Genomic DNA, 26,872 nt, shown 5'->3' with positions numbered 1-26,872 from the left:
ACAAGGCTCACAAATGATGCTTTTCTTTAATAGCGGTTACTTGTTAGTATATTAACACTGGAAAGGGAAAACCTGTTTGTAAATTAACATTGGAAAGGGAATGGACTGAAAAAAAATCCCACAGGCAATTAAAAATACATTGCAATGTCTGATAGACCTGAAGTTATACTTGGGGCACCGGTTGCCACCTGAATAACACACTGCCCATATATGTAACTTTGCACTGGTTATAAGGGCAAACAAATACTGGAACACAGAGCCCCTGCAGTGCAATACCAAACATGACTGTCCCTACACATTACTCGTTAAGGATGTCAATGAGGGTATAGCAAATGATTCAAAATCAACAAGTTACTGCAACTTAGCAGGTTATCATCCATTGGTCTCAATATATGACTGACTGCTCATCAATGGCCTCCTGCCATTATGAAACTGCATGGATTTACTAAAACCACTCTTATGACTGAGACAACTAAGAGCACATTTTTGATTGTTTCTCCATACACTGTGTAGTGTATTGACCTTGCTGGAAGAAACAGGGATAACAGAGACATTGCTGTGTACATTTTGGACAAGACACCATAAAGCTTACTAGCCAGGAAGAGATTTTTGATATCCAGGCTACTTCCATTCTGATGTAACTCAATGAAAGCTTGATTAGGACTAAGCTAAGTACCTGAGAAAGCAAACCCTGAGTTTGTTTGGGAACGTATGTCAGAGAAATAGGCATATTCTTTATCTCATATTTTTCCCCTCACTATTCAAAACCAGGACAGGTTTTGATAAGACCCGCCTGTGTTTTCAACATGAATTACCTTGCACACTTCACACACACTTTTGTTGTGACACTTTCACACAGCTTGCCAAATGATGTTAAAAGTCTCTGAGTTTGTAAAGTCAAGTTCAACTAATTAAAGTGAATGGAGAATTCTGAAGTCATGGAAAACACAGGACATCCATAAAACATGAAGCTTAGTAGGTCAGATCACAAGTCAGCCAGTCCATTTTGCCAGCTGCTGAACAATGACAAGGATAAAGAAGCCAAATACCAATGGCAGCTTGCAGCAGTAACAAGAAGAAAGTTCCACTCACCTCTTCCATTCATTGCACAGAGGTATCTAGCTTGTCCTTTGTCACTAAATAACAAAGGATAAAATTGTCCCCCAGATGGGCGTTTCTGACACATCAACTATTTTTCTGTGGCATCCTCCATCTACCAACTGTTTGGTGCAGTGAACAGAACAGTGGGATGGCATGCAGAAGCCTGGGGATCTAGTCTTGGTTCAGTTTCCTCAGCCAACACTGTCTTTGTCCAAGCCAATTCATCACACTGTAAGAGCGCAAAGTTTGGAGGGCAGAAACTTTCATACAGCTGACAATCTGACAATCACCAATAAGAACTAAAACAGAATAGTCTACATTATTACCCAGTACCTCAGCTCAGCTACTGAAAGGGAACAGGAAACCAGGACACTTGCTCTGAAACAGCTGCTCTCCAATTCTGCCTGAATCAATGCAGCCTGTGTGGGTGTGCATGTAAGGGCATCTGTTCATCATATGTTGGAACTGTAATTTTACATAATCTCGCTATGAAGAGTGCTAGTAGATGCCTTACTATATCTGAATTCCTTTTCCAGTGTTTTATCAGCCATACAATCTGATTGCCTTTCTCCTAATATGAGCTACTGTTTCCTGTGAGAAAACTTTACATTGCTATTGATATTCTGGTAGTTTCCACATCTAATAGAGGATGGCTCTTGTTCTGTGAGATACTGTACAGATGTGCAAAGACCAAGAGGAGCTTCTGATCAAGAAAGACAAAACAGGCATTCCTTCATGAGAAGGAAAAAAAAAAAAATCAGAATTGTCACTGCCTTGTATGAGGGCTGTTCCAAAAGTAATACTTCCTATTTTAGGATATTGATCAGATGCAGATGATGGTGATACAGCAGCATAGGTTGAACCTCCCCAACAACTTACCATTATTTTATCACCATGAGATAGATGGCAGCAGAGGGGCAGTCTGATAGAACAGCATCTGACACGGAATTGCACATGAAAAAAGGGGAATTGAAGTCCTCCATGAGGGAAAAAATGGCACCCATTGACATTTCATGACACTTGCTAAAAGTGTCATGAAAAAATAAAATGTAATTTTTAAATATAAAATATATATATACGATTTGCTTTTCCTAAACATTTTTTCTTGGGGTCAAGCTGATGTAAGTGTATATTAGTTAGTATCCATAATGACAGGTATCAACCTTTTATAGAGTGCCATGACATGTCACACTTCAATGTGACAAACTCATTAAAAATGGATCATTAAAACTAAACATTCAAGGAAGCCCAGACAGATCAAAGCCTGCATGGAGAGCTGGCAGAAAACACAGGGAAAATTGTGCAAGGAACCAGAAAATAAACAAGAGCTCTGCTGGTGCAGCAGGAGGGTTCTCTGCTCAGCTGTACTTCTGTTTTGCATTGAGATTAAACCAAGGTGAAAAATAAACTTCATTAGGGACTTGGGGTGTAAGGTTAGCTCTGCTGTAGGCCTGTTCTATTGAAGTTTTTCACCTTGCAGTGCAACCCAAGTGTGGGGTGATATAGCAAGATATACAACCTGAAACCAGAATTACAGAGATGCTGCATGAGACTCTTAAACAATGAAGTCACCTTTGTGTTGTCTCATTTCTCTCTGTACAGTGATCAATCTCATCCACCCTTTCACAATGTGGTAACAACACTCTGTAGTGTTTTCAATACTGCAATATTGCAGATACAGCAATGAAAAATGGCTTAAATATTTTACCAATTAAAATCTAGAAACATCAATGTACACTTGCTAAAAAAAGCAGTTAAAACTGAAGCTGCTTTATTGGAAACAAATGATGATTTACCCGCTGTTTGCTAACAGGCATTACAAAGTAATTATCAACTGTTTCCAATTTCTGAAAGCAAGACAGCACACAAAGCCACCTTTTACTGTAAGACACATTCCATAATGGGGAACAGGACATTTCTCCAGTGCTCCCATGTTCAGGTGGCCTTTTCATCTGAAGGAAATCTTCACTTGCACTTAGTGAGCTGGGGATTTGTTTTTGCTACATTGCCAGTTGCTAAAAATGCACTTTTGTTTTGTTGCTTTCAAATGGCAAAAAAGCAACAATGCCAGATGACACAGGAGAACGGATACCCTCAAACATGGCATTTAGCCAGGCTGCTTCAAGTACTGAAGCCAGTCTGGCAGTTGGAAGTAACCATCCTGGATTAGGCCATTTTCTGGCAGGTCTGGATCTTTGGTCTTCACTGCCAGAAGCCCCAAATATTCCAGCAGGAGATAAATTCTTCTTCCTTCCCAAATGATAGCAAATTGTCTTTCTTTAGGTTGAAAACCTCACCCCGACTTCAGCTCAGGTTCACTGGGGCTTGAATTGTATACTTAATCTTATTCTTTCAGGTTCAACCAGCTTTCATTTAATAATGACAATGATCAGAATTCAGGGACCTGTTCATTATGGAATAAGGGTTTCCAGTGAGGTATCTGTCATGGCCCCAGTCCACATCTTGTCCTGTGATAAAATCTGTGTGCTGTACTGTAATTCTTCACATGCTCAGGGACAGTACAAAGCCAGCACAGGTAAGCCACTTCTCTTTTAAAGAAAGCAAAAATATCTGATAATAGGTGATCTAAGTCATGGTAAAATTAATGGAACATCCAGACTGGAAGGTGGGATTGGGCAGCTAACAGTTAATTTTACAACCTATTGTACTGAACACAATTTCCAGACAGAAACTTCACACCCTACAGTTAATCCTCTTGTATCAGATCACCAATAACATCCAGAAAAGCGTAAGAAAGGAGAAAAGTGAGCAATTTTCAACCCCCGAGACAGTGCAAGGACTATGGAATATCAAATAGAGCAGTATTAGAATAAAACAAGAGGTGGTTTCTCAGCCAACATGTGGTTGAATTATAGAACACCACTACACGACATCTGGTAGATGACTATATGGTTCATAAAAGATTTATAATTACAGAAATAAAAAAAAAGATTAATAAACATCAAATCATACAAGAAGCAGGGAAAGTGTACTAATGAAGAATTACTGTATTCTTATTATATTTATATGGACTGTTGGCTATGCAGGATATAATACATTACTACAACAGCTGAACTGTCTTTGTGTTCTTGGAACATTATTCTGAATGTATGCTCTGTGAGACTGTAATATGGGATTCTTGACTCATTTAAAGGTCCCACATTTAAAGCTACTCTTCCTAACAAGATATTTCCTCTATATTTTATGTAGAACTATGCTTCAACCTTGATGAGTGACCCAGTAAAACAGATGTGATTCCATTACATAAAATCTGTAGCAATCCCAACAGTTATATAATGATCTGTACACAAAAACAACAAATAGGTTGCAAACAGATTTAAGACTCTATAACTGTCATGTTTGAATATTTCTCTCCCTTTTTCTTTAGGCATTGGCCAAATTCATTTTCGATTGATGTCACCACAGTTAAACCAAAGATCAGTTTTGCTCAAAAGTTCATATAAAGCTTTACAGGCAAAGGAAATAGCACCAGATAGCTTATAACAGTTGAAAGAACCATTTTCACAGTCATTACAGGAGTTTCTTGAGCTGGCACTGCTTACTTATGTTTCAGAACTCTCTTTTAGAGAATAATAAAACAAAAGTGGAAGGAGTGTGTGAAGATGAGCATTACCTTTGTACTGGATACTAGACAGTAACTGCTACTAGGTATTTTGTTCTGCTTAAATGAAAACACAAGTTCAAGAACTTTTGGGCCAGCATTCCCAAATTCAAGTGACACAGAAGAGGCACTTAAGTCTTGAGCCACTAAATAAAATAATTATTAGTAATGCATGATACTCATGACTCCTAGTCACTAGAAATATGCAGTAGTCTGAAACACAGTCCTAACAAATCTCTGACTACTTATAGATCCATAATGAAAGCCAACAGGATTTTCAATATCTTATATTCCATAAGAATTTTGCATCAAATACTAAGACTTTAACCAATCAGTTCTCCATCAATTCATTTTTAACTGGTCACGTCAGCCTTTGGTTTCTTTAGTTCTCTTCCTTTCCTTTACATTATAAGTGCCTAAGACTAACAAAGCTGCCAAAAGCACTTCAAATTTCCTGTCAACTAAAGACAGTTTTCTTCAGGTATTTACAAATATAATCTAGAGTAGCACTGCAGCCCCTTTCTCCCAAAATTCTGATTCAACTAAAGAAAAAGCTTTCTTAATTAGCTTTCTTTTCTTCTCACATTTTATCTTTTCTTCTTCCCTGATAATTTTTCTCTTTTCAAAGGCAAGTAAGCTTTTTGCAATAAGTATAGAGGAGTTTCCTTTGACAGAACATTGCCTGAAGCAAATTAGATGACCTAGCCAAAATTGAACTGAACTGTACACTAGCTAGTGCTACAGCATAATCAATATACTCTTAATTTTCTCATCTTGGAAGCAGAAAGTCTGAACTTCAACTTTTAAAAAGAAATAAGTACAGCTGGAAGGGCTAAAAGATTGGGGTGCCTTGCCATCCAAATCACATACCTGATGGGCCAGATCCTCACGGATCTTTGAAGATGGACACACGTTCCAAGTTGCTCAGGAAAAGCAGGATACAATTGAGATTGTCTATTATTAGCATAAACTTTTCCTCATAATCAAGGACAGGCTCAGTTAAAAATGTTCCACTGAATTCCTCAGACTCATTTAATATGTTTGGCCCACAAATTAACAATCAGTACAAAACACAAATTGCCGCACAGCTCATGCGCAGACCCCTATGCTTTCAAGCTGCTGCTGCTTAAACACAGTGTACATACTGCAGTCTAAGATCAAAATTGAATAACCTTCATATCATATCAAACCTTGCGGCAAGAAAACTTTGACTCTACTAGGAAAAATTGCTACAGCCATGTTTGCCATTAATGCCTGTGATGTCACCATTAATTTTACCTGGCACACAGCACGATCATAGTGTATGTATAGTACAACACAATGTAATTAGGTATATTGGGTGCATCCTTGAGAAAGGAAGGGACAGGCATCAGTCTCCTCCCTTACAGTTTTCCAGGACATATTTGTGTCCAGGACACTATGTGGAGTGCATTTAAGCAACTTGGATGCAGGCCAGGCAAAAGTCTCATGCATAGAGTAAGACTTAAGCATAAAATACATGAGTTAGATCCTACAGAAAAGTATACTTAAATCTTGCTGGCAGGAAGACCAACAGAGTATTGATTGCAGTGAATTTGCCAACAGCTAAGATTTAGGTCTACTTTAGAAGAGCAGCAATTGGTAAAATAAGAATGAGTTCATTAAAAAAAAAGATCATTAGTACATGACATCCTAAGTCTCCTGTTCAATATTCACCTAGTCAAGGCAAGGTAGTAAGAATCCTTGCCTAAACGGGAAGTAAAGCAAAATCTTTACTGCCTATATGCTGTTGAAATGTCTTAGCCAAATGTTCCATGTTTCTGACATCAGGACTCTGTATTTGCTCATCTATCCATTCCCTGTCCTCCATGATTTCTCTCCCTTTCACTGCCTTAGGACATGTAATGTGTTCCCTTTCTTCTTCCATGTGAAAGGCTGCCCTTCTAAAGCAGACTTTTGCAAAGGTCATGAGGTGGACAAATTATTTCTCACCCTTCATCAAATAATTTGACATCCTTTTGGAGTCAGCTGTTCTCCACACAGGTATCTACAGACACCAAGGAGAAGGATCAATACATATAATCAACATGGCCAAATATTTGTGGTATACTATAGCAGCTGAAACACCACATTTCCATCATAGCAAATTTATATATATTTAGAAAAAAAAAAAAAAAAAGAGAACTTCATACTAATGATTAAATGAGATGAGAAGAAATAGTCTATGAGTGTAATCTGGGAGATATAATGTTTCAGCCAATAGCACTTTGGTAGTTGTTTAATCATTTCAAATAGAGTAGCTTTAGAAATGAGGCAGGTCATCCCTTAGGGCTTTATGAATTTTCCACTGTAGGTTCTCCTCACCTAGAATATAATGCCAATGAAATTTAATCTGTCAGGAAAAAATGCTTCCAGTTAACTGTTTTGTTTTTTTCTCTTCAATTTCCCTTCAGCCAATTTAGTTACACTTTTGAAGCAGACATGAAATGTTGTTGGAGGAACTACAGCAGGCCCACTCTCACTGCAATGTACAGAGCATACCTGTGGGTGCAGCTTTGTAAAACTGTGATAAGAGAGAAAATACAGGCAAACATCTCTGTAAACAATACAGAGAACAATATTCCAAAAACCATAAATATACTTGGGATTGCATTTGAACGGGAAAAGCTAACAAATACAGTTGAGAAACCGAATCCACTGCTGTTCAAACTAACTCTGCTTACCTTTGTGTTTAATTTAAAAGAAATTCTTACCTGTTTAGGGATTATCCTTGTGCAACCTAATCCTCTCCATATACCAGTAAGCCAGCATTTGAATATGCAGCCAGCAGAATCCCCTGCAGAGGCTCCAGCTGTCACTTCCAAAACAGGATTTCTTTGGAAATCAGTAAACAACCTCACCTTTAACAATCTGTTAGAGATCATATTCCCAGGGTGCTCTCTATTCTGTTTTATGTGTGATCATTGCCCAATTTGTTCTTATTATGTTATTAGTGCTGAAAGATGTTTTCCATAAGTTGCTGCAAGCTTTTAAGCTCTTGCTGGCTAAAAGATCAATTAAAGGCTTCCAGCTCTAAAGGGAGAGACACATTTGCAAATATTTGGTTTCTAAAGAACAGGTGGGTTTCATCCAGTCATAGAACGTCTTGGATTGGAAGGAACTTCAAAGCCCATTCAGTTCCACCTCACACCAAACCAGCTTCCCTAAAGCTTCATCCAGCCTGGCCTTTAGCAGGCATGGAGCATCCATAGCTTCTGAGCAACCTGCTCTAATGCTTCACTACCTCATAATGAAGAATTTATTCCTTATATTAAATGAAAATCTATTATTTTTCAGTTTAAATATATTACTCCTTTGTTAAGGAGTCTATCCCTGGTGTTTTACTTTTTAGATTTTGAGCCAAAACTCTTATGTCTGCCCAGGACTGTAGAAACTATAGAGACCCTACTAGCACCTTATAACAACAAGAACACTTAGTATATCTGAAACTATAATTTAAAAAAAAAAAAAAAAAATTGCCAGAAAATATTTCATATCAGTAGCAGAAAAGAAATGTAATGCACAGAGGGAGTGGATATAGCGCAGTTTCTTGTAATTATTCAAATAATACTGGTTACTAATTCATTGAAGGCCTGAGTGGTACCGACCAATAATTGTTCACTCCTCTGCTATTCATTGGTCAATGCAATCAAGGTCCGTATAAGCACAGTTCAAAACAGAGAGGTGTTCATATTATAAAAGTAATCAGCATAATGAATGCCTGGATAGTCAGGGACATTCAGAAATTCAGACACTTACAAGCCACAAAAACAACCTTTTTGTATTTTTCTCACTACAGCTCTTCTGCACTGAAATTAAAGCAAAGTGGGTGGGTGCTGCCTGTGACCCACAATATTCCTTACAGATTTGTAACAACCTGCAGTTTCTAGACTTAATCTGCCATTTACCATGGGATGCAAACTAATAAACTAAACAGAGTTAAAAATGCATGCCTTTAATTAGCAAAGGAATTGACTCCTAATTTGATAGTGTTATTAAATAAGGAAATGAAACCTATGTTGCAATGCCAAAGACTTTTAATACACAATAACAGTATAAGCTTGTACTTTATAAGTCCATATAATTCTAAAACCCAGATTTAATGGATAACTAATATGGTAGATTTTTGTGGAATGGACTTTCCCATCAATTGTTAATAAAAACATTAAACTGTTACAGGCAAAATACTTGTGCATCTTAGTGCTTACATTGAGGTATACTTTTGTGAAAAGAAGCTCAGAATTTTTCTGCTTCTAGCAAAGAGTTAATTTTCTTTTTAAATACCAGCACCTTTGCTCTCAAAACTGGAACCAGCATCACTGAATTGGAATAAAACACTTTGCACTGCCATAGAAACTCCACTACAAGAGCCCCGCAATCTGCAGGGCAGATACAGCTTCATTGCTGTCACCCCATCAAAAACTGGCAACTGTGTCATTCGATGAACACAAATATCTCCAAGACATTTCAGGTTATAGGAAAGCAATCCTACGTGTGAAAGCATCCAATTATGAGCGGCTATTTCCAAAAGTACAAAGCTGCTTGTAAGCTATTAGACCCCTAGTGTGCTGTCTTACTCCCTTCTGAGAGGAGGCTACAACAGTAACAATCCATTGCCTAGGCTAACTCCAGTTCTCAGACACAGACGCTTAAGTAGTTATACAAACAAATTACATTTATATTATTCCAGGAAAGTGTCTCTATCCAGTTGATACAGCAAGATCTTCCTCAGCATCTATACCACTTAGAGCTGTAGGTGCCCTCATGTGAATACACAAAGAGGAAAAGGAATTGGAAAAGTGATTCACTGTTCATAAGGTGAAGCCATAAATACAGGCCAAAAACTCCCAAATAATCTGTTTAAAATAAATAAATAGCTCAACTGCCTTTAAAAAAAGTATCATTAGATTGACCAGCTCATCTCAACATAAACACAAATGATGAAGTGATTTCCCTAACCCCAGTTATGGAATCATATGATAGCATAGTAGCAAAGTCCTAAGCTGCAGAAACTGAGGATATGCCCAAATGCGTGTCAAAAGGACACAGAAACAAATGAGAGCATCTGCTTACCCTTGTAAGGCCTCAGGTAAGCAGAGATCTCCAGCAAGATCTTTGTCTCCACTGCCAACCCTTCAATGAGGTGTGTGAAAAGCTGGATCCTCACTCCACCCTTGCAGCTACTCAGGTAAATTGCATGTATCTGAGCTCCCCTGGATTGGCCCTGCTTAGCATTTCTGCTACACCCTCCTACAGAAACATAGAATTGTGTATGGGAAATTAAAAATAGAGTAATAGATTTTTCAAACCCAAACTGTAAGTAGTTTTAATGTATGAAATACAACTAGAGACTAAAATCCGATTAGTTATTCTTGGGCATGAATGATATATTGCTTCGAAAATCCTACATTCTGAACAAGCTTACTGAGCACATACAGATAGATGAAAGCTGGAAAAAGGTCTAAAATTCTCCCTTGCTGGGTACAAAGTAGCCTGAAAAGTTTTAGTACACCTACTGCTATCTCAGAATAGAAAACAAATTGACAGTTACTAAGCCTGAGATTTGTCCCTGGTTCTGAGACTCTCCCAGCACCTACAGCAATAGGAACCCCAGCAAAGCAGGCAGGCGTTGCTTTTTATTGTGAAACTTCAAGGCAGCTTTACATTTACAGATCAGGTACCACTTTGAAAGGAAAAAAGGTATTTTGTTCTGTTGTGTAAGAGCTGCATTTCAGCTCCTCAGAGTCCCAGGAACTCCTTGGCTGTACAGCTCAATTGTTCAAAATCACCAGTATTCCATTATAATTCCTGGAAGGTATCAATTCACAGGATCTACTTTCTCTCTCTGTTCGCTTACTCACTGAAATAGTTCTGTCCTGGTCAGTGGAGCAGCTTATTTGATTTACCAAACTATGCTCTGACAGAACATGTCCAAAAGCTTTGAGAAATATTCAGTTTGTTAATATTATTTATGCACATGCAGTGGACAAACATTTAAGATGCAGAAATGCAATACACAGTTCAACACCTGCTCCTTGATATGTACATTCAGGTAAAGTTCTAATTCAGAACTTTATAAAAGCTTTTATATAAACAGTTAACATTTACAGCAGTGCCCAATACACAGTTTCTAACAGTGGTAATGGCCTGAACTGGATTGTTACAGATGTTTGAGATAACTTTCTCAGAGATTACTTAGTCCCTCTCATTATCATACTTCATTTTCTAATGTGCTCTAAAGGTTAAGCACATAAAGTTTTCCATACCTAAAATTTTCTTAAAGTTTCCAGATGTATACATTTCAAGGTCAAATAAAACAAGGCCTTGCTATTTCTATGAACATATTATGTAAAATCTTCAGAATTTATTTGCTTTTCAGAATTCATTTGGCAGATCTCAAGCAGTGCCATTATTTGAAGGAGGGAACTGAAATTCAGCAAGGCAGTATTTCTGGAGTCATGGAAAAACCAGACTCTTGATCAAATAGTGACTTCTAGGAACACCTCCATATATATACTTTCAAGTTCCACTTTGGAGTGATATAATTCTCCTGTATCTGACTTTTTAGTATTATCAGGGCTCTTGCTCATTTATTTTTAATGTTTCTCTGTAACTTAGAATTCAGTGAGAACTTCATAAGGATTATATAGACAACACTTTCATAGATACACACACCATACTGATAAAATAACTCGGTAGTACATGCAGGTTGCTTTTTTTGTAGGTCATTTACTGACAGATGCACTGCAATTTTATTACACATTGTTTTATTTCCCTTCACTCAAACACGTCTTATTATGACTCCAGAAGGGAAGTCATGATGCACATGCTAACATTCATTCTTACGTTATCAGGAAAACTTCTGTATTGCAAGGAAATCTCCATGCTGGCACTTATTTAAGAAAAACAAACTCCCACAGATACCACAGTTTTACTGAAATGAAATTCCACTGCCAAAAAGTGGACTTAATTTTAGTATTCTCTCAAAATTACATTTAAGTGCTTAAATCTCAAGTTGCTACCTCTTTCTCTAATTAGTGAAAATATAAATACAGTCATTGAAGTCAACAGCTATGAAAAGCTGCTGTTGATGTGGATTTTCCTCTTTGAAAAAGCCTGAACTTTTTACACACAAATAAGATATATAACAGAGTGTATACCATGGAAAGGAAATTGAAATACTTAGCTGGAAGCCACTTCAAGGCTAACTAAAACTTACAGCATGTTATTGAAGGAACTATTGAAATACCCCTTACAAACATCTCTTGAACACTGACAGGGATTGTGCATCAGCCACCCCACTAGAGAGCCTGTTCCACTGTATGACCACCTTCATGATAAATATATGTTTGCTAATGTCCAGTCTGATTATATTGATGATCTTTATGAGTTTCAGTAATAGCATGACTTGTAGCTTATCTGAGCTTTTCAAAAGAGCCTCCTTCTGGGGAAAAAAACCAGAAACAAAACACAACTAAAACCCAAACAAACAAAACCACACACACAATCTGAGATTACCTTGTGAAGCTTTCAGTCCAACTGTCAGGATAAGAATACACAGAACAAAGTACTCTTTGAACTAACAACCTCCAGTTACATTCCGGACAAAGTAGCAAGAGATTTCATTTTTTTGAACCATCCTGTATCACAGAACAAGCTTTTTGTCACTTTCCCTTGATTATTTCTACACTGAAGTAGTCACCTGTGGTAAGAAGTTCAATTCACCAGCTTCAGACCCTTAGGATTATACACATCAAAAACAGATACTTACACCCTCTGTCTCCAACATACTACAACCAATTAAATAACTTCAAATGATAACATTTAACCTTATCATTTACAGAGACTAATTACAATAACTTTTGCTATAAGTGTTTGACTTTGTACAATTAAACTCTATTCCATTACCATTAGCCAAGTCTACAAGGTCATACAAAATTTGTAGATGACAAAATGAGAAAGTTATTCCAGAACTGGCAGTCAGCTGGGTCATAATTCAGGAAGAATTTTTCTCCTAAATCCATCTAATTTTTTCTAAATTATGATTCAGTCCTTGCCCAAAATTGGTAATATTTTCAGACGTCACATCAGCCACAAATTTAATAATTGTACCATCTCACTTTCGTAAGAAGATTGCTAATTAAATAGCAGAATCACAGAATCATAACGACTTGGTTGCAGGTGATCTTAAAAGATCTTACAGTTCCAACCCTTCTGCATTGGGTATAATTGCCAGTCACTAAATTAGGCTGCCCAGGATTCCATCTACCCTGGCCTTGAAAACCTCCAGAGATGGGGCATCCACAACCTCTTTGTGCAACTTGTTCCAGCACCTCACCATTCTTCAAGCATGAAATTTCTTCCTAACATTTAACCTAAACCTCCTTTCAGTTTAAAGACATTTTCCCCTTGTCCTATCGCTATCAGACCATGTAAAAACTCTGTCCCTATCAACTCCCTCAACTTTTCTTCATAGAAGTGGTGCCCCAACCCTCTGATCATCTTTCTAGTTCTCCTTTGGTCTCTAACAGCTCCACACTGTTCCTGTACTGGGGGCCCAATTTAGAGATAACAGGATTACACTCCAGAACAAACCTTGAAAAACAGCACTAGTAACTTCCCTCCAGTCTGATAACTTTCCATTCACTGTAATTCACTGCAGCTGCTACTATAACTCTTTATCAACCTCAGTTTTTGAATCAATCCTTATTTTCTCCTCTTATTTTCTCTTGAGGAACAATATCAGATACTCCATTTAAATTTAGTCAGATTAAGTTCATAATCTTCTGTGATAAGATTATAAATAACTATGATACAATCTGTACCTGGGATAAGTCACAGTGTGACTTTCTCATGTCTATTTATCTCTGAAGTCTCAATTACTCTTTCTTTTGAAGCCTGGTCTTTGCATGCCATTGAGGTCAAAATTCTGGTCTTATATGTTGCCCTGATAATTTGCCTTTTGTGAATGTAAGTATTAGATTGGTTACCCTCCATTTTATTATCAAGATCAGTAGTGGGCCACCATGACACATTACAGTAAAGAGACGGTGATGCCAAGCAGAATGATGTAGGCAGTGCTTAACCACAGTCCTTTATTGCAGAGATATGTGCTTAAGGAACTGCTACAATAACTGTGACATTTGTATGTTTTTCCTTTAACAGGACTATCTGCACATACTGTTTGTAAGGGCTTATTCCTAAGAGGAGATAAGAGCATAATGCTTTCGGTGAACTTTGGTGTACCAGAAAGTACCATATAGCACAGGTAAAAGGCTGATAGCTTTGCTCCCTTGGAAGAACTGCACAGTGATGTAAAGAAAAATGAGGCTGCTGAACCTCACCACAGACAGGATCTGTGCAACACGCTATGATCAACATGAATGGTCTCATTCAGTGCTGCATACACTGGGCTGTCTAGCATCAGAACCTGCAGTCACCTTCCCACTATTTATTCTTTACAAAATGAACCGGCTAACCAGACTTGAATGACATTTCTTACTGAGGTGCCAAAAGAACAAAAACCACTCTCAGTACAAAGCAGGGTTCTAAGCTTTCCTGTATGCTGCAAATAGTAGTGCTTCAGCAGTATAAATAGAGTAATTCTATGGTGAATACCCTTCCACACTTTCACAAATATTATCCCACAACTTCTATTCACCAACACAAATACTTGCCTGTTGACATTCTAGAAACTGTAGAAAGACCATAAAAATATTCATAACATCACACATACGTAACTTTACTGTTGGAAGTGCTGTGTTAAAGTGACTTGAAAGAAACAAACGCCATCCTTTTCTCTGTGAAACATAAAATGCAATGGCTTTTTGTAGGCACTATAACATCCCAAACTACATGGGGATAGCTAACCATAAAACACATAATGAGTGATCTCTATCTGGGAAAGAAATCTACAAGCTCAGACCAGTTTCTTTATGAACTACAGTTTGTTATGAACAAGTCACTAAGAATAAAATGGATTTAGCCTGCATGAGCTCAAGAGCTCAACAGGTTATTGGTATTGATTTGGCATTCAAAAGAACACTATCCTAACTCTTTCAAAAGAACCTAACTCAGCAAGAAATACAGTAGCACCATTTAAGTCACATTTTGAATTACATAATGATGGCAGAGTTCAAGATATTTCAATCCTTATCATTGTCAGTTTGAAATATTAAGCATACAGCTGGGTAACTGAGGGGGAGAGAGGTTTTTGAAAACTAGAGTTAATTCTTAACATCAGCCCATTCAGAATGAACCAATGACCAGTTCAAAGACTGTGTGTTGGTAATGGCAGTATTCAAACCCCAAAACCTTTGAGAAAATATTAGAGAACTCAAAGTGAACCCAATGATTTAATTCTAATGATGATACACTTAATTCACCTTTATTCTGTCAGGCAGAAAGGGTCAGAGACACACCCTAAATAAGGCCAGCCCATTCTGGCCATTTTCAGTTTTTCCTTACTCCCTTCTGTTGACCCTGCAAAATACTCATGCTCTGAAGATTATGAAGTTGTTGTTAGCCTTCTTTAGACTGGATTGATTACAGACACGTTTCTTTTCCTAGCCTCTACATCTTCTTGGCATACAGTTTTTTTCTTAGCTATACCTTCATTGCAAAGAGGCCTCCTTGGCTAGCTTCAAGGAGAATAGAGTCACCCATTCCCAAAGCTAACACTTACCAGTACACACATGGTAGGCATTCTTTATATTGACATTTTTGATACACAGATAGTTTCCATTATTATTTTACAAGCTCAAGAGATTATCCCTTTCACCACTTTTAGAAGGACATGTACATACATGAAACATCATAACTATTCACATTTCTCAACCTCAGTTTTATCAGTACTCATAAGGACCCTTTGGGTTAGGCCTAAGGACCAAGTATTCTGCACACTAGAAGCAGAAACTGGGCAACTACAAGCTGTATTAAGTGACTGGAAATGTATCAGTCACCAAGGCAGAGCAAACACATACACTACACTCACTACTTCCATTCACACATTATCTTCTAGAAATCTTTTCACTTACTGTTCTGTAGATGATTTCTTCCAAAAACACAATGACCCTATAGTTTCTCCATCTCTCTCCTCCAAGCATTTGTTTCTACTTCATTTGAACTGAGAGCCAAAGAACCCCAAATCCTGTAGCTTAAGGACTCTTACACTGAAGACATAAGTCTGTCTATTTCCAACCCTGGGCATGTTGCCCCCATTCCTTTCACCATTCTCACATATGACAGTTGGGGCTCAGTGAATAAGACCATTTCATTAATCTGGTGGAAATCAGTTTTTCCTTGGTTATTCTTCCTTAGGAATGACAAAGTAATCCACACAACCAGCAGACATAAAGGGAAGCAGAGCACTACCCTCTTGATGCCATTATCAGCCATACCATTGATGTACATGGTGACCTTCACACCTTCTCATTCTCAATTCCCCCGTTAAAATCCAGTAGTTCTTGTTCTGCCTCCAAAGAAATTAATTTCTTTATAATAGTAGTACCCCAAAAATCTAAAAAATGAAATTAGATCCACCTAGTTTGCAGTTATTACATTGTTCTCTCACAAAAAATAAACCTTAAGACTTAAACAGCCTCGTACAGATATTCATGTGCCACTCTTCTGCACCCTATGTGTTAACATGTAGTTAGTTGATACAAAGCATGGCTATCCAGCACAACACACATATCAAGTAGAAGGATGCTAGTTCATTTTCAAACTTAACATTGCAAACAAATGATTTCTAGCAAAAAGTTAAATATGCCACATCATTCAAAAGATTTAACAGCATTTTTATTTTCATCATAAAATTTCCACTGCTTATACCTATTTTTCAGTGCCTAAATAACACAACTTAATCTATAAGTATAATCTATTCAGGCTGTTGGTATTATAAGAAAAATCTTCCCCTGCGGCTACATCTGAACCCAACAAAGACTATATATCTTACAGGCTCAAAGGAAAGCAACTTTAAAGAAAGACTTTCACAGGCTTAATGATTTGTGAGCTGGTTTTGGTCATGTTCACACCTTTATATACTTTATAAATATATATTTACACCTTTATATGTTTGATATATAGAGAAGTTATCAGCAATTTGAGAGGGTACATTGTAAGCATAACACCCATCATGCTGTTGTGTCCTCAAAAACTCCGACATTAATTTATATTTATAGAAACATCAAAAAGTTTGTTATAGCTTTACCAACTGTACAGTTGAAGTAATACAAGTATAGTGTACAGTTGGAATACAAGTATAGTTGGAAATAGATATCCAGAAGGTATCTAAGGAAAAGGACTCACCAACTCTGAGTCCTTCAGTCAAGATGGGTGCTCACCAGTGTCAAGGCTCACCACAAGAACTCCAGAAAGAGATACTACCTTAGTGGTGGTCAGCCCAAAAATGGGATCTAGGGGAGATGGAGTCAAGCTCCACCCCTTCCAGGAGCATAGCTGAATTACCTTCACCTGTGCTCCCACAGCTGACTCATCACTTGCCTCAGATGGTTAATCAGAGTTTCAGGCTGTGATCAACAGTATCCCTTACACCAATATATTCTGCATTTTCCATATCAATTAAGTTGCTCTAGAGTCAGCCCAGCCAGCACACACAGCAAAATTTGACATCTGAGGATGCTACAAAATTAAGAGTTGATTAATTGGTTGGACAGATCAGGGCAGGAAGAAGTTAACCCCCCACTGTGTTAGGAAAAATTGCCTTTTCTTTAACTGTTGTCTCAGGTCAACATGAAATGTCAACAAAAGGGGAAAAACGATCCCTGCTGATCAGTTTAAAAACCAGAATTCACATGGAACTCTGAAAATGAACATTTTTCTGCCTGTATCATGCCATAAAGCTGCTGAAACAGATCGAAATTAGAATTTCTAACGCCACAGCTCTCTGTATCTTTGTACAACGGGACAGGTTAACTCCAGCTCTCCTTGCCAGGCTCCCTCTCCTGGTGAATACGGGGTACCTTCAGGTGGTTTCAACATCACTTTTTTCTTGACCTAAATTTCAAGCTGCATTTCCAAAACTCTTTCATTCTTTCCCTCATATGAAATCCAATTCCCTGATTCTTGAATTCTATTGTACAAAAATTAGATGAATCTAAGGAATCAGTAACGCAATAAATCCTTGGCTATTCTCATAGATGGATGATTCATTGATCAAAAGACATCATTTGCAGGCTTCTTTCTAGACTTCTTTATTGTCATGAATGTCTAACTGTGCTCCTCTTTTTTTTTAAAAAAAAAAATAATAGATTTATATAGGAAAGAACCTGATGTAAAGTTAAAGGTCAGTGTGGCAAAACAGAGCTGAAGTGCTGTACACAAGTATGCAAGAAGGGGAAACTGCCAGGCCAGCATAAACTGAATTACATACTACAGAATGGTGTAAGAGTCCACTTAAGATTCTCAGAGCCACGGAGACACAAGGCAGGACTCGCTGCTGCATCCTACACTCAGGGAACAGAGATGAGAACAGGAATCAGACAGTGATTCAGTCTCTCACTCACTGTTCTTAAATGCAGCTGTATGATCACCAGTGCCCTGTCCTGCTAGCTTATCACATTACCACACTTCACTTTCATATTAAAAAACAAAACCAAAACTCAAGCCTGTAATAAAATTATTTATCAATTTAAAGAGTGTTGCCCAGCAAAAATACGTGCCATAAAATTGCTAATCTCCAGTTGGCACAAACCATCTACTTATGGGCTATGATTATTTAGCTGATATTGCTAAACCACTTTGTGCAGTCTGGAGGATGGCATCCATCAGACCCATCCAGTACTTTTTCTTTCAGAAGAACCAAGAGTTACAGAAATCATCAACAATTACCAAGAGGAACATGAGGCATGAGTTACTTAGTGGTATAAAAATAAAGACATCTGTTTCTGGGTTTCTTATAGCTCCAGAGACTATTTCATGGCTAAGGACCTTCATTTCCATTTCTAACTTGAGTACCTTTCCTGTGTCAAACTTCAGAATTTTTCTGCCCCAGTTCTCAAAGGCAGGAAATTTCCATTGCATTCTTAAGATATTTTGGCTTCTGTCAGACTAGCAACAAGGATCCATTTCCCTGCCTTAAGAAATGAGAATTTCATAGTCAAATCAAGATCTAGTGGGCAGGAGAAGCCCAACAGATGACTTCAGCCTCCTTAAGCTGTACAATTTAAGCTTCAGAGCCATCCTCCATCCCACCCAGTCCTAGGTAACTGTTAGAGCTCAGCATCCCAACCTCTCTGGAAATGTTTCATACCTCATCATTATGTAAAAGCAATCAATAATGAATATCACATAAAATGAAGTTTTAATGTTATAAGTAAAGAAAACCACAGCAGCAGTTGAAAGACCACCATGAAAAAGAAGATTTTAAAGGTAGAGAACACTGCAGGATTTCATAACATGCATGAAATATGGGATGCAAAGATAATTCCATAACCTAACATAACCTAAAAGCAGTTCGGAGTCTGAAACACCAATCTTCTATCACAGCAAAAGAAAAGTTTTCGTTCCACCTGCTAGATCTTATCCAGCTCACATTTCTGCCTGTAGAGCTCTCCCAGCAGCATTTAGCTATCCCAGCTAACCAGAAAGCCTATAGAAATAACCTATTTCTCGGGACCCATTTCATTCAAAGCACTTTGACATAACAGTGGAAAGCAGCAAACAAACACCCAATCTCACATTAAGTGAAACTCTTTTCTCTCCCACCAGCTGTTTAGAAGAAAAAAATCTCTTCCTAGCATGGCACAGGTGGCACATACAAAAGTGCAAATTAAAACTGGAGTTTCCATACAACAAGGGTGTAGACAGCAGTTGTGCTGGCTTAGTGTTCTGTGCACCTGATCTGCACACTGTAGAGATAAGTAGTTATAGCAAGGGAAAGGTTCAGAGCAGGTGTGTGCTTCAGGTGTGCTGCAGTGCCTATACAGGCAGTAAGCAGCACCCAGGCTCCAATTTAGGAGCATTTCACTTCTGCAGACTTGCATACTTGAATAAAATTCAATTAAACTTTCACAATCTAAATGCTGCATTTTTTGTCTATCAGCATTAGACGTGGGACGGATGTATCAAATTAAAGAGGTTATGGTTACTCTTAATACTCATCATTCTCCTATAATAGCAGATGCTGTACAGACAGCTCCATACAGGCAGTGCCACTGAAATCTAATCAACATCCAAACAAACAAAAAAGCTTTTGTGTGAAGATAACTCAGTATGGACCAGCTTCATCCTGACACAAAGACTGAACTTGCTGACATATTCCAATGGTCTGAGCCAATGGCAATACAGGAAATGAGATTCTTCAGCTGTGGAAGTGACAGTATGCAGTGTGACACGTACCTCTTCTACATTTTTGTTCATTTTTTTGGACCATAGCTGGTACATTTCTTGTATTTCCAATTTGTGCTGCTTGCTTTAAGCTGTCTGATTACATGTGAGATTGTTTTGTTCACTACTTCTTTCTCTCTTCCATATCAGAACTTAGTTTTAGTGCTCACCCTTTAGGGAAATACAGGCAGGTACACAGTGATGTGTGAAACAAATTGAGAAAAATTACAGACTACCAAAATAAAAGCACAGTGGTATCAGAAGCCATGATGAATCTTAAACCTGTATATGCACATCTGCTTTTGGATGGCACAGAATTTTCTCCTGCAGCTGGTATGGCGCTTTGTTCCATATTTAAGATGAAAACATGGATAACACACATTTTAGTCATTGCTGAGCAGCATTCACGCTAAGTTAAGGACGCTTCAGGTTCTCCTGCTACCCTACTAGCGAGGAGATGGAAGAGCACAAGGAGCCGGGAAAGCACAAGGAGCCAAAAGAGCACACAACTCACACAGCTGACCCAGAACAGACAAGGGGATGTCCTATACTGCATGGCATCATGCTGGAAAACAAAAGCAGGGGAGTTGCCAAGGAATGGTCACTGCTGGGGTGCAGCTGAGCATCAGTCAGTAATTTGCAATTCCACTATCACTTCATGTATTCTTTTCTCATTGTTTTCCCACCGTTTTCATGAAATCATTAAGGCTGGAAAAAACCTCTAAGATCACCTAGACCAACCCACCCCACCATGCCCACTAACCTTGTCTCTCAGTATCACATCTCCGTGGCTCTGGAATAAAAAGCATTGTTGTGAAGAAATGGAATTAAAAATACCACAATACTTGAAGCATAGTCAGACTTGCCTCACCTTTCATAGCAGTTCTACAGACAAGGTCCTTGTCAGCATTTCTGTCAGAGCAGATTGCTGATGGATGGTCTCTGCAAGACCTTGCAAAAGCTTTAGGACTAAAGCACAAGAATTTCAGTTGGATCTAAGGTCAGAAAAATGTCTGGAAAATCACCACAAATTCTGCTCTGTGCGTTTTCCTTAATTCAGCAGCTGATCCCAGCTTGCTGCACTTGTTATTTTCATGCAGTTTTCCTAAAAGCAAAATGCAATAGCAGAGCACAAAGGGGAATATTTCTAGGCAGAAATGTCTGGACACATTATGGGAACAATTAACCCCAAGTAATGACACCTGTTAAACTGCTTTGGATATTTGTATTTGCAAATGTCAGAGTGGACGTGAATGAACAAAGCAAGCAATGACATAATGATCATATCACAGCCTGTCAGATTCAGGCAGGAAGATGACATTAATGAGGTCAAAAGGGAAGAGACAAATGTCTCCCACAGTCCCGAAGTCAGGACTGTGCCACTTCTGACAACTCTTTGGTATGGGAACAGGCGCTTTTCATTGTCAAATGTTTATGAAGTTATTCACAGAATAGCCATCAACGTTTATTTGCTAGAAGCACAATAAGCTTTTTGCCTGTAGAAACACACAATACGCAGAGCAGCACATTCATAACTGTTGTGAAAGAGAGGCCTTTTGCAACTATCAACACTTTTTGTGTAGATAAATGGTGAAAGTTTCTATAACAAAAATACAGTATAAAATTGGTGGTATCTTAAGAACTTTTGCTATTTGCAGACTGAAGTTGTCCTCTCATTTTACTGTACTTTTCCAAACTGTTTGTTTGAGAGATCCAATACAAGCAGTTATGTGGCACTGAAACATGTCAAATCTATGTGAAATGTAGATCCATAACAAACAAAAATGGGATCATTATATTCATCCTGCTCATTCAGGTAACAATTGTTTCACCCAACTTTCAATATTACACACTTCCATAAGCACACACTAGAAATGCATCAGGGAACAGCTCACGGGACTTCATTCTGGAGTACCAAACCATATCCACAATGGGAAAGGCCCACAGGAGCAAACAACATAACTTACGAGAGGAGGATTAGTTGTGTACTTTCACAATTTATGTTGAACTGGAGGCTAAATGCAATCTGCAGGAATCAACTCCTGACAAAGCAAATGCAGTTTTCAGAGCTGGATTTCTCATTAACTCAGTTTCCTCTCTGAGGCAACTTAGCATTGTTCAGTTTGCCAGTGCGTGAAAATCTAGCTTTTCCTCGCTTCATATTTTCTTTAAAGTTATGGGGCTTTTCTAATAATGGTATGGATTTTCTATAAGTGGTGAAAATGTTTCATTTAAAATATTGCTAGAGAGAATTCTAATCCAGATGCGTAAAAATCAAATGACACAGTACTTTCCATGCTAACTCTGTAACTGTATCTGAGAAGGAAATGATCACTCACAGCACCTTCTGTACAAGTTGCACTGCTAGCACAATTTGAGTGCTAATGAGGATTTTACTTTCTGTATAGTTTTAATGAAGTCAATATGTATTCCTTTGCAGACTCTACAAAAGTGTATTCATAGCATTGTGATTTTTTGGTTGGTTTCCATTCAGTCTCACTTGCAGATGCACAAACCAAATTACATTTGTTTAGACAATTCATTCTGGTAGCTGGTGTACATAATGCTAAGACAAATACATTTGTACTAAGTGGCTACAAATTTTATCCTGCATATATTTGATAGCATTTCCTACTAATTTAGACATCAATTGCTTTAACATGTCAGAATTCATATTGAAAAGGGAGATAAATTCTAAGTGCTGTACCCTTCACAGCTTAGGGATGAACATCGAACAATATAGATCAAGATATTTTTGACTGCTCCTACTTCTAAAAGGAATTACATGACTAGATTCATCTTTATTGTGTTTCATACTTCACCTCTGTATCTGTTAGTCAACAACTATGTCAGCTCTTCCTTTGTCACACAGCTATGGTTTGAAATAGATACATTATACTTGGATTCCTGCTCACTTCTAAGTCCATCCCCACACGTTTTGTGAATGAGATTAAAAATCACAACTACTCTAATAAATTCTGGCTAATCAAAAAAATATTTACATTGTTAACTAAATAAATACCTCAGAGGGAAGTGTGGGGAAAAAGGCACACATTTTAGTGTCACTCAGTCATTTCTCACTAGACAGCTGTAGGAGTTCCACAGTAAAAAAAATGCCCCAAGCCCACTGCCCAGTGCTGGGCTAAGACTCAAATCTGGATTTTTGTTATATTTTATTTTAACTTGAAGTTACACCAACCCAAAACTTTAAAAGTTCAGCAAATAACTTTGGGGTTATCTGCCTAAACAGTTGTATGAACCTGCAGTCATTTTTTACCTGTAAAACATAGTACCCTTGCCTGATATGAATGTTAAGCTAATAAATGTTTTACGGATCTGCAGCTCCTCTGTAGAAAGTTCCAGTGATTGATAGGAGAAAAAGTTACTTAGGGTTTTAAAGCACCTCATTTGAAAAATTCTTATTTTAACTTAAGGGCAAATTCTTTTCTTGAATAAAGCAGTACATTATTAACTGCACTGAATTGCAAGACTTGGCAAATAAAAAGCACCTTTCCTACTACTGCTTTGATTCAAATTATTCATGTTTAAAGAAAGCGAAATTAATAGGAAATGTGAATTCAGTGCCATAAAGCAACTCCAGAGATAACGAGCACCTGCATCCTCAGTACAGAAAGCTTTACAAGAGGAGCTGTTTATTGCCTAGCTCACTATTCAGTTACTATGTATGGGTTCAAGAAACTCTGGAGAAGAATAAATTAAACACTAATTGTGTTCCTTGTAAGCTACCTCTCCTTTAATACACCAGTTTCTAGTGATATCATATCTGTGGGTGGTTGAACTACTCTTGGGTTATGATGCTTTATTTTAGTTGAGAAATGACTGAAGTCATTCATTACATTCCCTAGATATCTATTCTTTACTTTTTCCTAGGACTTCTGCTGGAGTTTAAGACTTCTCTCAAGTCCATTAACTCTATAAAAATAAGGCATACCTTTCCTTCTTTCATGACGTTCACCTCATTGTACCATTCCTTGCCAACTGCAAAGAAATGGAGTTGCTTTAAATACAGCACTACTCAACTCACTGCATTTCAAAACATAAATACATTAGAGCTTTGGGGTTTCTTTTCCCTCTTCATTTTCTACTGTTATTCTGTGATTCTCTTTCATTTTTGCAGCCTGCCCCCTTTGTAGTTGTTTGGCTGTCTGTCTGTATTGCACACAAACAAAAGTTAAAGACCACAAACACAAGCGTTCTTAACCTTTTCATATAAGCAACTAACATTTCCTCCAAAGTGATGCTGTTCCTCTCATGCATAATCACAGGTTTATTTTTAACGAGTCAATGCCATACACTATGTTGAAGGCTCTGAACTTATTTTACATAGAAAATCATCTTAATTCCTCTAGGGTTTACAGAGCAAGATTCCATAGCACTAGCAGCGTTGTAGCCAGTATGTATCCAGCCCATACACAGCCCAAAGAACTCCAGCCTGGCTTTGCATTCAGGATAAATACAGGGAAACTGAATATAGGAAAGAATGAAATTCCAAGTTTTAGCAAAAAAGAGGCACCATTTAAATCCATTACCACCTTCTCTATTTCCATAACACAGGTAGCCCAAAAAAAATAGAATTAAATAAAGCCTGCGGAATTATATCCCCTTCGGAATGTTTCTTTAAGCATTCTTTCTGGACATTAGGAAATTTTACTTCTCAGAAAGGGTGGTCAGGCACTGGAATGCACCGCCCAGGGAGGTGGTGGAGTCACCGATTTAACTGGGAAGTATTGGTGATGGTTGGACTGGATGATCTTCTAGGTCTTTTCCAACCTTGATAATTCTGTGATTCTATGATTCTTTGTTTCTTTCCTTAAAACAACAGATAATTATTTCCTGAAGCTTTATTATATGGATCTAGGCACATTCTGAGGTTCACAGCAGCAGTTACAAAAATAGGAGCAAGAAAGTACATTTGCATAAAGGAGCCCTTCCCTCATACCAAAATAGTTTCATATTCCAGACAGTTTTCACCATACTCACATCATTAATCACATGCCAACAGAACATCCTCCTTTCTTGGAAGAACAAAACAATACTAACAGTTCAATAGAAGCAACACAATGAATAATAACAAGCAATTAAGCCTGCTGGGGTATCAAGAAGAATCACAGAATCACCAAGGTTGGAAAAAGACCTAAAAGATAATCCAGTCCAACCACTCACCTATTACCAATAGCTCCCACTAAACCATGACCGTCAACACAATATCCAGTCACTCCTTGACTGACCACCCTTTCTGAGTTGGAAAAAAAAAAAAACAAAAAAAAACAAAAAAACCCAGAATTTTCTTGATCACTGATTGGAACAAAAGGATGAACAAGTTTGTATAGTTGGAACAACATAAGTATATAGTTGTAATTACTGAGTAAATAGCCAGAGGGTATCTAAGAGAAGACTCACCAGTGCTGAGTCCCCACCACAGAGGAACCATCTCCAGAAAAAAAAAATACTGCCTTAGTGATGGTCAGCCCTTAAATGGGATCTAGGATTCCTAGGGATTACCTTCACCTGTGCTCCCACAGCTGACTTATCGCTTGCCTCAGATGGTTAATCAGAGGTTCAGGCTGTGATCAACCATTTCCCTCACAGAGCTTATCAGCAAAGACCAAGCAGAGTGACAGCAGGAGCAAATGCCTGGGCCACAGGTGCTGGAAGTTGTTTAATAATAAGGCAGGGTTCCACTTGAAGGCCTCAATTAAAGATCCCCAGCAGTACAAATGGTTAGTGACAAAGATATTTCTTTGCAGAGCTTTGTTAGAATATCAGTGCTTGGAAGGTTGGGATTTAATGATGCATTTTAAATCAAGGGCCAGTTTAGATACACTCATTTGCTCAGTTCTCATCAAAATCTTTTATTAAAGCCTACTTCATGTGAGTTAACTTCAGGAAGTTATCACAAGGTACTTTTAATCTGTTATAATGACTGTGAGAGATGTTATAGCATGAAGAAAAACACAATGTGTCATTTTTTATCATCATGGCATGTTGTTTGTGTATTGATTGCAGTAAAAGCTCACACTTGTGTTGTCTGCTTGGAGATGCACTTAAACATCTTATCCAGAAGCTCAGAAATCTTATCCCCTCTCTTTTATAAGCTTTCCTTTTATTCCTACATCTCAAGTAACTCAGCTGCTATTTGCACATAGCCACATAAGTCCTCGTGGTCTTAACAACATCATGTAGTGACATTGACCATCTTTAGGACAGTATCAATGAACTACAGATTGCAGAATGAAGAACTCACTTTTACATTCAATTTCAAGAAGAAACACCTAGAAGAAAAGGTTACCTAGGAAAGAGATACACAGATAGCTTCAACTTCTGAGCTTCTGTTCCAAATTCCTCTACTTTCATAAATGTATAATAGCTTGTCCTTTTAATCTCATTAGCCAGCACATTCTTGATATCTTACAGTTAAGCAATTTCTGCTTTGCTTGTTGGATATAACAATTGATACATTTAAAGCCTGCATCACACAATTCCTATTTAGAGGCACAATATGTCAATAAAAACTGAATGTTGATTCATGTACCATCATCCAGCATACATCAAGAGCAATAACTCATTCTAATCCTATACTAGTATAATTTCACTTGGATTTTTTAGTAGTAGTCTAATTCTGCTCCATTCTGGTACAAATTACACATCCCAAGTACATTTTGAGCATGTCTTGATATCAGGTTCTAGTATATGTTTAATAATTGACTGCTCAATAGAGCATTGACATGTTTTTGTCTGGAACTAATTCACCTTTGTCTGTGT

General features: G+C 37.8%; 1 long non-coding RNA gene across 2 annotated transcripts in view; it reads right to left on the bottom strand.

The window, feature by feature from the left end:
• Positions 1-25,557, bottom strand: part of LOC107317890 — a 34,799-nt gene extending 9,242 nt beyond the window's left edge. Inside the window, exons 1-3 of one of the 2 annotated variants that reach the window (XR_001557074.1) lie at positions 25,511-25,553; positions 24,042-24,088; positions 20,853-20,882 (exon numbers count right to left, since the gene is read on the bottom strand). This is a non-coding gene — a long non-coding RNA (uncharacterized LOC107317890). Of the gene's footprint in view, positions 1-20,852; positions 20,883-24,041; positions 24,089-25,510 lie in introns of both variants that reach the window. The other variant, XR_001557075.1, reaches the window with a different exon arrangement.
• Between the last annotated feature and the right edge of the window lie 1,315 nt (positions 25,558-26,872).

This window comes from Coturnix japonica, chromosome 9, assembly GCF_001577835.2.
Source record: "Coturnix japonica isolate 7356 chromosome 9, Coturnix japonica 2.1, whole genome shotgun sequence".
NCBI lineage: Eukaryota > Metazoa > Chordata > Aves > Galliformes > Phasianidae > Coturnix > Coturnix japonica.
Note: the sequence above shows the minus strand (reverse complement) of the source record. Positions and strands in the feature narration are given on the sequence as shown.